Here is a 10664-nt window from a genome sequence, read left to right on the forward strand (position 1 = left end):
TTCTCTGAATCAGAATTTTATTATGCTCCTTCAACTGATGTTTTAACTTTACCATCTTCTTGTTCTACTGTTCCTGAAGTTGAGTCTCAACTTGTCCCTTCTCATGATACTGTTCCTTCTTCTACTATGGTAACTAGGTCTCAAAAATGTATTTCAAAACCAAAAATCAATCCAGATTTTGTTAGTCATTTTTCTGTAAAACATCATATATCTGCCAATCATACAACATTGTTAACTACTTTATCTGAGCCTAAGACTTTTAATGAAGCTGTGAAGATTCCTGAATGACAATTCTCAATGAAAGATGAATATACTGCATTGATGGATAATGATACATGGAAGTATGTTGCTCCTAAACCTCATATGAACATATTAGGATCTTTTGGGTTTATAGGATTAAAAAAAAATATGATGGCACTATTGATAGATTTAAATCCAGACTGGTAGCTAAGGGGTATAATCAACAGGATGGTATTGATTTCAATGAAACTTTTAGTCCAGTGGTTAAGTATCCTACAGTTAGAATAGTTCTTTGTTTGGATATTACTTACAATTGTCCAGTCAAGCAGTTGGATGTAAGTAATGCTTTTTTACATGGATTTTTGGATGAAAATGTTTACATGTCCCAACCTCAAGGTTTCTTGCATCCTGATTGTCCTTCTAATTATGTGTGTCATCTTCAAAAGAGTTTGTATGGACTTAAACAAGCTCCAAGGGCTTGGTTTCATAGGTTCAGTTCTTTTCTTATCAAGCATGGTTTCAAGAAATCAGTATCTCATACTTCAATGTTTGTCAAGTCATGCTCAACTGGTATTCTTATTTTGCTTCTATATGCAGATGATATTTTATTGACTGGTAGTTCTGATCAGTTGATTGATAGTATCATTACATTATTAAAACAAGAATTTGCTATGAAAGAATTAGGAGATTTAGCCTTTTTCTTGGGAATAGAAGTAGTTAGAAATAGTGATTCTATCACTTTAACTCAAAAGAAATATACATTGGAATTGCTATCTAAAGCAAATTTATTGGATTGTAAGCCATGTGATACACCAGTGGTTAAGTCTAGTAGATTTTCTGTTCATGATGGTATTAAGCTAGCAGATTCAAGTACTTATAGAACTCTGGTAGGTGGATTACAATATCTCACTGTTACTAGACCAGATATCTGTTTTGCTGTGAATTATGTATCACAATTTATGCAGTCTCCTTCTGATCTGCACCTTCAACTAGTTAAAAGAATTTTAAGATATCTAAAAGGAACAATTGGTATGGGTATTACTTTAAGAAAGTCTGATGTTACATGCTTAAAAGCTTATATTGACTCTGATTGGGCAGGCTGCCCTGATACAAGGAGGTCAACATCTGGTTTTGCAGTTTTTTTGGATAATAATTTAGTTTCTTGGTCTTCTAAAAAGCAGCCCACAATATCTAAATCTTCTGCAGAGGCTGAATATAAGTTTCTTTATGTTGTTGCTGCTGAGTTAAAATGGTTCTCTTACTTATTAGATGATCTGCAAATTATTGTAAATTCTGTTTTGCTGTTGTGTGACAATACTAGTGCTTTGGCTTTGGCATCTAACCCAGTTTTCCATGCCAGGACCAAACACATAGAAATACAATATCACACAGTCATAGAACTTGTGGAAGAGGGTTTCTTGAAGCTGCAACATATTTTTTCAGAGGATCAACTGGCAGATATCTTCACTAAAGGATTGTGCTCACCTACTTTTTCCAGATTACTACATCAACTACTACAACCATCTTCAGCTGCAAGTTCTAGTTTCTCTACAGTTTAGTTACAAGAACTTTCTTAGTTTTTCATCTGTTTCTTGTTCTTTTGTTTTTGTTGTTTGTTCAATGTGATTCTTTGTTTCTCAGCATCACATTGAAGGGGGTATATTAGAGGTATACAAGTGTGTCAGTCAAGTGTTATAGTCTATCTGTGTAGATAATCTTCACATATCTTTCTGTGTAGATAATCTTCACATATATGTCCTGGTCTAGTAGTCAAGTGTGTGACAAGTCAATGAGTCAACATTGACTTGACTTATGTCTGTGTGTCATGTAATGATAAGATAATAAATACCATGTAATAGCAAGACAAAAAGTAAGTCTGAAAAATATTTTCTTTAATCAATAATATTGTTTTACAAGCTTTCTCACAGCACTCCTATTCAATTATTTCTTATTGCGATGCGATGGTTAGCAATTGATGGTGAAACCCTAATTCAATTCCTCCTTACTGCGACCTTGTGTAGATGAAGACAATAGATAAAGTGTATGGGTTGCTGATTGCTTTTGGGGGGTTTGGTTTCTTATGAATCAAAGGTATTTTGTAGCTCATTTAAAAAGATTTTTGAGTCTTGGAGTAATCTATTCTATGAGCTGATAAGTGGTTTGTTATATTTTTTTTGTTCGTAAGTGTGGATTTGAGGTCATCCAAACTTGAACTTGAAATTATGCAGAATCAAGTATGTCGGGGTTTCGCAAGCCAAAATGTAACAATACTCCAACTGTTTTGGACCTGAGATTTTTTTCTTGATTTTATAGTACATCGACCAAACTTACATTTCTTCAAAAAATAAATAAATAAAAAACCCTGAAAAGAGCAAAAGAAGATTGATAAGAAACAAATGGAAGAAGAGAAAGGAATGGGAGACATGGGGATAGAAGGCTACACACAAGATGGTACCGTGGATCTTAAAGGTCGACCTATCCTTCGATCAAAGGGTGGAAGATGGAAGGCATGTTCTTTCATTGGGCCGACCGAGCGAAGTCAGGGAGGACCTTTATATGACCACTTTTTTGAAAATTCTAAGTCGATAAATTGACACAAAAAAATTGGATTTGGTGTCCATGGTTGGTCTCTTTTTTGGATCAAAAAGCCCTTGTTATAGCTGGATTTTTTTGTAAACTGACTTAAAGGTCGTGGGTTCGAATCCCGACCACCTCTTCTTTTTTTCTACTTCCTTTTTCTTTTTCCTTCTTCTTCCTTCTCCAGTTCTCGTTCGTAGTTTTCTCTTCTTCGTCACCAAACTCAAACAGAAAAACTCTCGTCCCAAAACTCCAACAGCAAAACGCCACCTCCATCTCGCCGCACCACTGCCACTATCTCTATCTGTGTAACCAGATCTTTTTCCTCTTTCTAGTTAATCCCCTCTTAAGATTGAAATTGGGAAATCTCAGTGACCTAATTTGAGGTTCTATTGATGAAGATGGTGGTTCAATTGATGATAAATTAGTTGGCTTTTTATCTTCTTCATTAGGGTTTCAGTTGAGATCCTTTAATCTATAGAGAAGCAAATTGAAGCTGCAAATCAAAATGGGCTTGTTGCTGTTTAAAACAATTAGGGTTTACATGCAGGATTCGAGTTGGTGATTGAGATGAATTTCAAGGTTTTTGACTGATTGATATTGGTAAGAATTACTTCCAAAATGGCTCAATTCCACTCCCTAACTGAAATTTTTGCTGACCGAGTTCTTCTTTCAATTTTTCCTTTCTTTCTGAATTCTTATGCATGAAATCTTTATGAACACTGTGTTACGGTCAAGTTAATTAGTTTAGTTATCTTTTTAGTCTACGTTCACATTTCTTTCAAGTTAGTATTACTTAAAATGTGTCGGTAAGTATTTGTTAGCAATCCCTAGTCTTTAGGATTAAATATATGCATGTGTACGAGAGTCCAGTTGAGTTAGTTTAGGAAACTGATTTCCATTATGCATGTTAGTGGGATCGTGGGTTTATGTTGTCCTTATCCTTAGGGAGTTAAGGTATGCAAGTCTCTGTATAAGTATGTAAACAATTAATGGAAATAGTATCGAATGAATTATGCTTTAGGCACTCTGTGTTGTTTTAGGGATTTAGGCTATAAGCCTGTATTCTTGGAGGTTAAGGCTCCTCAATAGGCCTCGGACGCCAGGGTTCGTCAGTAAACTCTTCTATCACTTTTTTCTTCATTATCTATCATATCTTCACACCATTATCCATCTCCATTACCATATCAATTAGTGTGCTCGTAACACACTGGTGTTTGAGGGTGAAAACGATTTCTGCTGATTTCGATAATTTCGGGTGTGTGGGTGAGAAACGAGTTTAAACCCTAAACAATGTACTGTAAGGGAGTACTTTAGATTCGAAAGATCAATCTGTACAAATCTGGCCTAAACCAAGAAATGGCCGTTTCAGACTTGCTTCGGTCACAAAGTGAAGGAGAATGAGTTGGTTTTGGGGAGGGAAGCGAAGAAAGCGTTGAGACCAGGTCGATTATGGAAGAGTAGTTGTTTCACGACTTGAATCAGAAAGTAGGGAGCTAACATATGGAAAACTAGCAAATATTTTCTGAGTGTTGTATGTTCCTGACTTGAACTTGTTGTTCGGTGGAAATAGGTAAGGCCTATTTATACAAGTCGAAGTGAAACGTACTCTGGTCTCATTAAGAAATGATAAATGGGTGAGTAAATGGGAGGAGGTGATGACCGGTCACGCTTGGAATTGATGTTCCATAAAAGAAAACGTTTCACCATTACTTCCCATGTTTACTAACCGCCTCATTCTTATTACACTTTCTTATAACGGGTGTAGTGTACGATGCACGCTGTAAACCGCCAAACCAATACCCAAGGAGAATCCTCCAGTTTGTGACATGTGTTTGATGTCTCGAGTGTTTTCGTGGAAAACATGCAGCATGTTGCTGTTGTTCGGCAAGTTGAGCTTGGACTAGCCGGCTCGGTGGCGACCTTCGACGGTCGAGATTTTGAATCTTGAGAAGAAGGGTAGCCGTCGATTATCGCAACCCTTTGCTTGGTAGCCTCTTGACATGAAAGTATGATCAGTGTGGCTTTAATATGATCTGGTTTAGACGCGGCCAAAAGTTAGGGTTTTGGCTTTGCCAGGCGCGACGAAGCTGGGGCCAAAGTTCGCCATGCGTTGGCTGGTAGCCTTGGACGGCTAAGATTTGCATTTCAGGTAGAAGGGGGACCGTTGATTGTCGCACGCCTTCGTTTTGGTAGTCGCATAGGGGAGGCCATCATGGTGCGGCAAGGTGATTGGATTGGCATGGTGGGGCCAAGGGTTCGGCATGCCATTGGCGCATGGTGCGGCTAGCATGGTTGGGGCGCGGCATGCCTTGGCGCGGTTTGGGTGTGGCCAAACTAGGTTTTTGGGACCAAAGGTTCCCATGCGTTGTTTGGCAACCTTGGACGGCTCAGATTTGCATCTATGATAAAAGGGAAACCGTTGATTGTCATACGCCTTCGTTTTGGTAGCCGCATAGGAAAGCCAACATGGTGCGGCAAGGTGAATGGCGCGGACGGTCTTGGCATGTGGAGCGGGTGGCTTGGCATGGCGGGGCCAAGGCCATGACGCGGTCGTTTGGCGTTGCGGGGCCCAGGCAAGGTGGCGTGGATGGCTTGGCATGGCGGGGTCAAAGCCATGGCGCGGTCGTGGGGCCAAGGCAAGGTGGCGCGGATGGTTTGGCATGGTTGGGCCAAGGCCATGGCGCGTACGTCTGGACACGGTGGGCCAAGTGTTTGGGCGTGACCAAACTAGGGTTTGGTGTTGGGCCAAAGGTTACCATGCGTTGGCTGGGAACCTCGGATACTTAGGATTTGCTTCTGGGATGAAAAGATGACCGTAGATGGCCGCATGCCTTCGATTGGCGAAAGGTAGTTGGCGTGGCAAGGTGATTTGCACGGCATGCCTTGGCGTGGTTTGGGCGTGACCAAACTAGGGTTTGGGCCAAAGGTTGCCATGCGTTGGGTGGCGACCTTGGACGACTAAGATTTGCTCCCAAGATTGAAAGATGGCCGTTGATTGTTGCAGGCCTTTGATTGACGCAAGGTAGTTGGCGCGGCAAGGTGATTGGCGTGTGGCGCGGGTGGCTTGGCATGGCGGGGCCTAGTCCATGGCGCGGTCGTTTGGCGTTGCGGGGCCAAGGCAAGGTGGCGTGGATGGCTTGGCGTGGCGGGGCCAAAGCCATGGCGCGGTCGTGGGGCCAAGGCAAGGTGGCGCGGATGGCTTGGCATGGTGGGGCCAAGGCCATGACGCGTACGTTTGGGCCCTATGGGGCCAAGTGTTTGGACGTGACCAAACTAGGGTTTGGTGTTGGGTCAAAGGTTACCATGCGTTGGTTGGCGACCTCGGATGGCTAGGATTTTCTCCTGAGATGAAAAGATGACCGTAGATGGCCGCATGCCTTCGATTGGCGCAAGGTAGTTGGCGCGGCAAGGTGATTGGCGCGGCATTCCTTGGCGTGGTTTGGGCGTGACCAAACTAGGGTTTGGGACAAAGGTCATCATGCGTTGGCTGGCGACCTTGGACGGCTAAGATTTTCTCCTAAGATTGAAAGATGGTCGTTGATTGTTGCAGGCCTTTGATTGGCGCAAGGTAGTTGGCGCGACAAGGTGATTGGCGTGGCATGCCTTGGCGCGGTAGATGTGGCTGGCATGGTTTTCCATTGGCCCAGTGGTGCGGATGGCATGGTTGGCATGCCTTGGCGCGGTAGATGTGGCTGGCATGGTTTGCCATTGGCATGGTCTGCCATTGGCATGGTGGTGCGGCTGGCATGGTTGGCATGCCTTGGCGCGGTAGATGTGGCTGGCATGGTTTGCCATTGGCTCAGTGGTGTGGCTGGCATGGTTGGCATGCCTTGGCGCGGTAGATGTGGCTGTCATGGTGGGCATGCCTTGGCGCAGTAGCATGAGAATTAGGGTTTAGGTGATGTTAGTCAATGTTAAGGGTTCTGCCGTGGAACATGACCCGTGTAGAAAAAAGGTAGCTCGGTAATTCTTACGTAAGCGTGCTGATTGATTCAATAAATGTACTAATGGTCATAGTGACGTCATGTCGGATGTACAGTTTTACGATTTTAACCCTTAGCTAAAAACCACCATCAACATTAAGTCCTCTGCTTAGCTCGGAACAAGAGTGTTGTTGCGAGGTAAGCATAAGATGCTGACGGGCAAGGACAAAAATTGGAACGACAAGTCGTGGAAAGATGGTCAGGAAGGTCCGACTAACCTTTTTCGAGAGGTAAGGAGAGATTGTGCTTCCCGTGTTGGCGGCCTTGCATGAATTGTACTGGAGGTGCAGACCGTGGAGCGGTGAGATGAAAATCGCCGGCTTAGTCTGGTTATGCGTCATGTTGGATGGGTTAGGGAACATCATGACGCTGGCTTGGCGAGTTGTTGGTGTTGGAGCGACAAGTCATGGCGCAAACGGCTTGGCATGGTACGACCATGGCAAGGCGCGATTTGGTGAGGCAAAACATGCGCGGACGGCTTGGCGTGGTGGGGCTAAGGCATGGTGCGGACGGCTTGGCATGGTGATTTGTCTTCGCGGTCCCAGTTGTCTCTTTTCCTTACTTGACTCAAATAGTAATGGAGCCGTCAGCATCGGTCGGCTTGGAATGGAGCCGTCAGCATCGGTCGGCTTGGAATGGAGCCGTCAGCATCGGTCGGCTTGGAATGGAGCCGCCAACATTGGTAGGCTTGGAATGGTGGGAATGGTGATGACACTGGAACTTCGGCTATCAAATGGTGGTGATGGCGCCTGACAACTTTGTCTAGTTTAGGGTTTGGCATGCCGAAACCCTAATTAGCGCTCCTTAGTAGAATCGTTGTAAAATTCTCGTACGCACTCAGATTTCGACGGTTCTCCCATCCATCTGACTGGAAAAGAATTTCCTATCTCCTTACGCAAGAATATTTAGGTTTTGAGCTTGTTCAGGAGGTGAAAACGGCCCGACAGTGAAACTCAGGAAGAATTCAGGAGGGATGTTGCGGGCCCTAGGTGGTATAGTCGCTCCCAGTCATCTATTCACGTTCATGGAGAAAGAATGAATATTCATTCTGTTCAAACTCTAGAAACTCCGTTCGCATGAAAAGAGGTATCGACCCTCTTTTGTTGCTCGTCTGGATCCGTGCTTTCGTCTGCAATGTCTCTCCAGTGGATTCCAAAATTTACCAAAACTCCACTGAATTCTTGGGATGAATGGATGAAATATATGTTCGTCAACGATCATGTCAGGGCTAATCTTGGGTATTGTTGTTGTGTTGTCGCCATCCTTGACTTTAGGTTGTTCAGTGTCTAGATCCTCTGATCGCGATGATGATATGTTGTGGATGATCGTGTGGTAGAAATCTTCCGAAGATACAATTTGAAACAGATGAGTTGGGAGACATTCTGTCGTCGTTGTGATGCTATCAAGTCTTCAAGGACTTTGTTCCAAGAGACAACTTTCGAACCAGCTTCTGAATCTTGGATTATCGTATGGAATGGGACGCGGTGAACAGTCCCCAGTTATACTTCCGTTTGATCCGATGGTCATGGCCGAATATGTAAATGTATCTCTGTGGCGTGCTTTTGGATTCTTCGGTGTATATGTACGTATTCATGTTGAGAAATTTTTGCGTAAAACTCCGACAGTGATGACGTTGAAATTAGAAATAACCTGGTTGAGGGGAGTGAAAGCGTCCCATGTTGGCAGTCCCTATGTGTAGCGTACTTCCACTGCATCGCCTTGGATCCAAGTCCACAGGATTTGATGCAAGCTTATTGTATTCTTCTGGATGTGGATGTGATTCCGGGATGCTCAGAATACCACAAGGATGAAATATTATGGGTAGCGAAGAGGTAGAAAATGATAGAGTTATATTGTTTGTCGTGACTCCCTATGTTTCTTCAGGGAACTGTTTCAGCTGCATCTCTGGAGTTTATCTCACGAATCTTTTGATGGTCGTCGGGATGGACTGCGATGATCAGTGCCCAGTCGCGCTTTTCTTTAGTTTCTGAAGTTGTTTCCTCTGGGCAGGATTGGGATCTGCCGCGGCCTCGTAGAGTGTCGAAGGCGTCTTATATACAGAGAGGTGATGTTATTCTTGCGCTGCACCCTTGAAGAGTAGATGACTTTTTTTTTAGCCATGGCCTTTTGGTTGACTGTGTCACCTGAGCTTTGACAGTGAAGGGATTCTGTGTATATGCTCAGTCCCCAAGTATGATTTACATGTTTCCATCTTTGTAGTGATTACTGCTGTGGTGAAGCTCTGCCTGGTATCAACAAATGAGCGGCAACAGTTCTTGGTAGCAGATGTAATCAGAAGAGACTGCATTGTCGTGGTAACAAAGTAGGTTGGCTGGAATTGTATGGGCATCCATGGTAGTATAAGGATCGACTGGATGCGTTAGCGAGCGAACTGTCCATGATCACGAGTTTTGGCGGGATGGATTAAAAGGCGGCCATAACAACGAATACTGGATGGATGTGATCATAATCCTTGACACGGGGAACGTGGTGGTATGACCCTTTGCAGGAAGAAGCGGCATTGAAGCAGCTTCGGCCCTTGGAGAGGATGTTGAAACTTGAAAAATCCAAACGGACGTTGAAGTGAAGTGGATGTTGGAGCGAACGTTGAAGCGGAGCCGCTGCTGGAGGACGTTGAAGTGAAGTGGTTGTTGGAGCGAACGTTGAATCGGAGCGGCTGCGTTAATCAGTGTGTTGTCAAACTGGACACCCTTCAAGCGAACAATGGTTAGAAGTCCCCGGTTCCATTTATCAATCGTGCTTCCCAAGAGAGGTTAGGGTTTGGGAACGACTTCTCTGGTTGGAAACAACTGCTTCCCTGATGCAGAGTGGTTGAGGGATGCGAATATGTCTTGACGCTGCGCCTTGGGGAAATACAAAATCTCACATAAGTGTTTCATCATAGACTGCACGATTTTGTGGGCGAAGTCCCCAGAAATCATGTATCTCCTGACAGGAAGAGAGTCTTTGTGAACTCAAGGGGTTGTTGATTTTCTTTTCCTCGATTTTGGAGAAGACATTCCTGATCTTTACATGTTATGAAATTGGGTTGTTGATTCCCTTCTACTGGGCGTTCAGAAACAACGCTGGAAGAATGCAAGTTGCCAGTGTTGGGAAGATGCAAGTTGCTGTAATGATGCAAGTTGTAAGCGCTGGAAGGATGCAAGCTGCTGGTGCTGGGAAGATGCAAGCTGTTAGCGCTGGATCGGCTTGGAATGGGAGCTGGCTTGGCATGGCGTTGGCTTGGCGTGGCGCGGACTGTTATCTTGGAACGACGCTAGCTTGGCGTGGCGCGCTAGCAATAAAGTGGTCAAGCATATTCCCGGTCTGTACTCCAGCTTTTCTCTTCCAATTTGTTTTCTTGTGTTGGTGTATACCCTAGCCATAGGTATGCCTTCCATAAACATGTAGAAATATTTTTCTTCCGAACTGGTGTAAACCTTAGCCGTTGGTATGTCATTCATAAACTTGTAGAAATACTTATTCTTATCTTCGAACATCACCGTAGTAGTGTCTGTTACCTCATGAATAGTGATTGGTAATCGTTATTATGCAAAGTAGGTACGTACGGGTAGGTGACTGATTCCACGAAGAACTGAAAGTTATGGTTTCTCTGAGATCCAAAAGTTGCAGGCCGAGGTGACCGAAGGTCCTTTCGCGGACGTGGTCAAACAATAAGAAGCGAAGGTCGAAAGGCTGTCCAAAGAGTTGGAGCTGAAACAGGCGGTCCTCCAAATGACGAAGGATGCCTTCTTTGAGAAGAACAAAACACCGGTGGATGGCTTCCTTTGAATGCACTTCCGTCTTCTGAAATTCTTCTGTTTCGTTTTTTTTTTTTTTTTTTTTTTTTTTTTTTTTTTT

This window comes from Papaver somniferum, chromosome 5, assembly GCF_003573695.1.
Source record: "Papaver somniferum cultivar HN1 chromosome 5, ASM357369v1, whole genome shotgun sequence".
Taxonomy (NCBI): domain Eukaryota; kingdom Viridiplantae; phylum Streptophyta; class Magnoliopsida; order Ranunculales; family Papaveraceae; genus Papaver; species Papaver somniferum.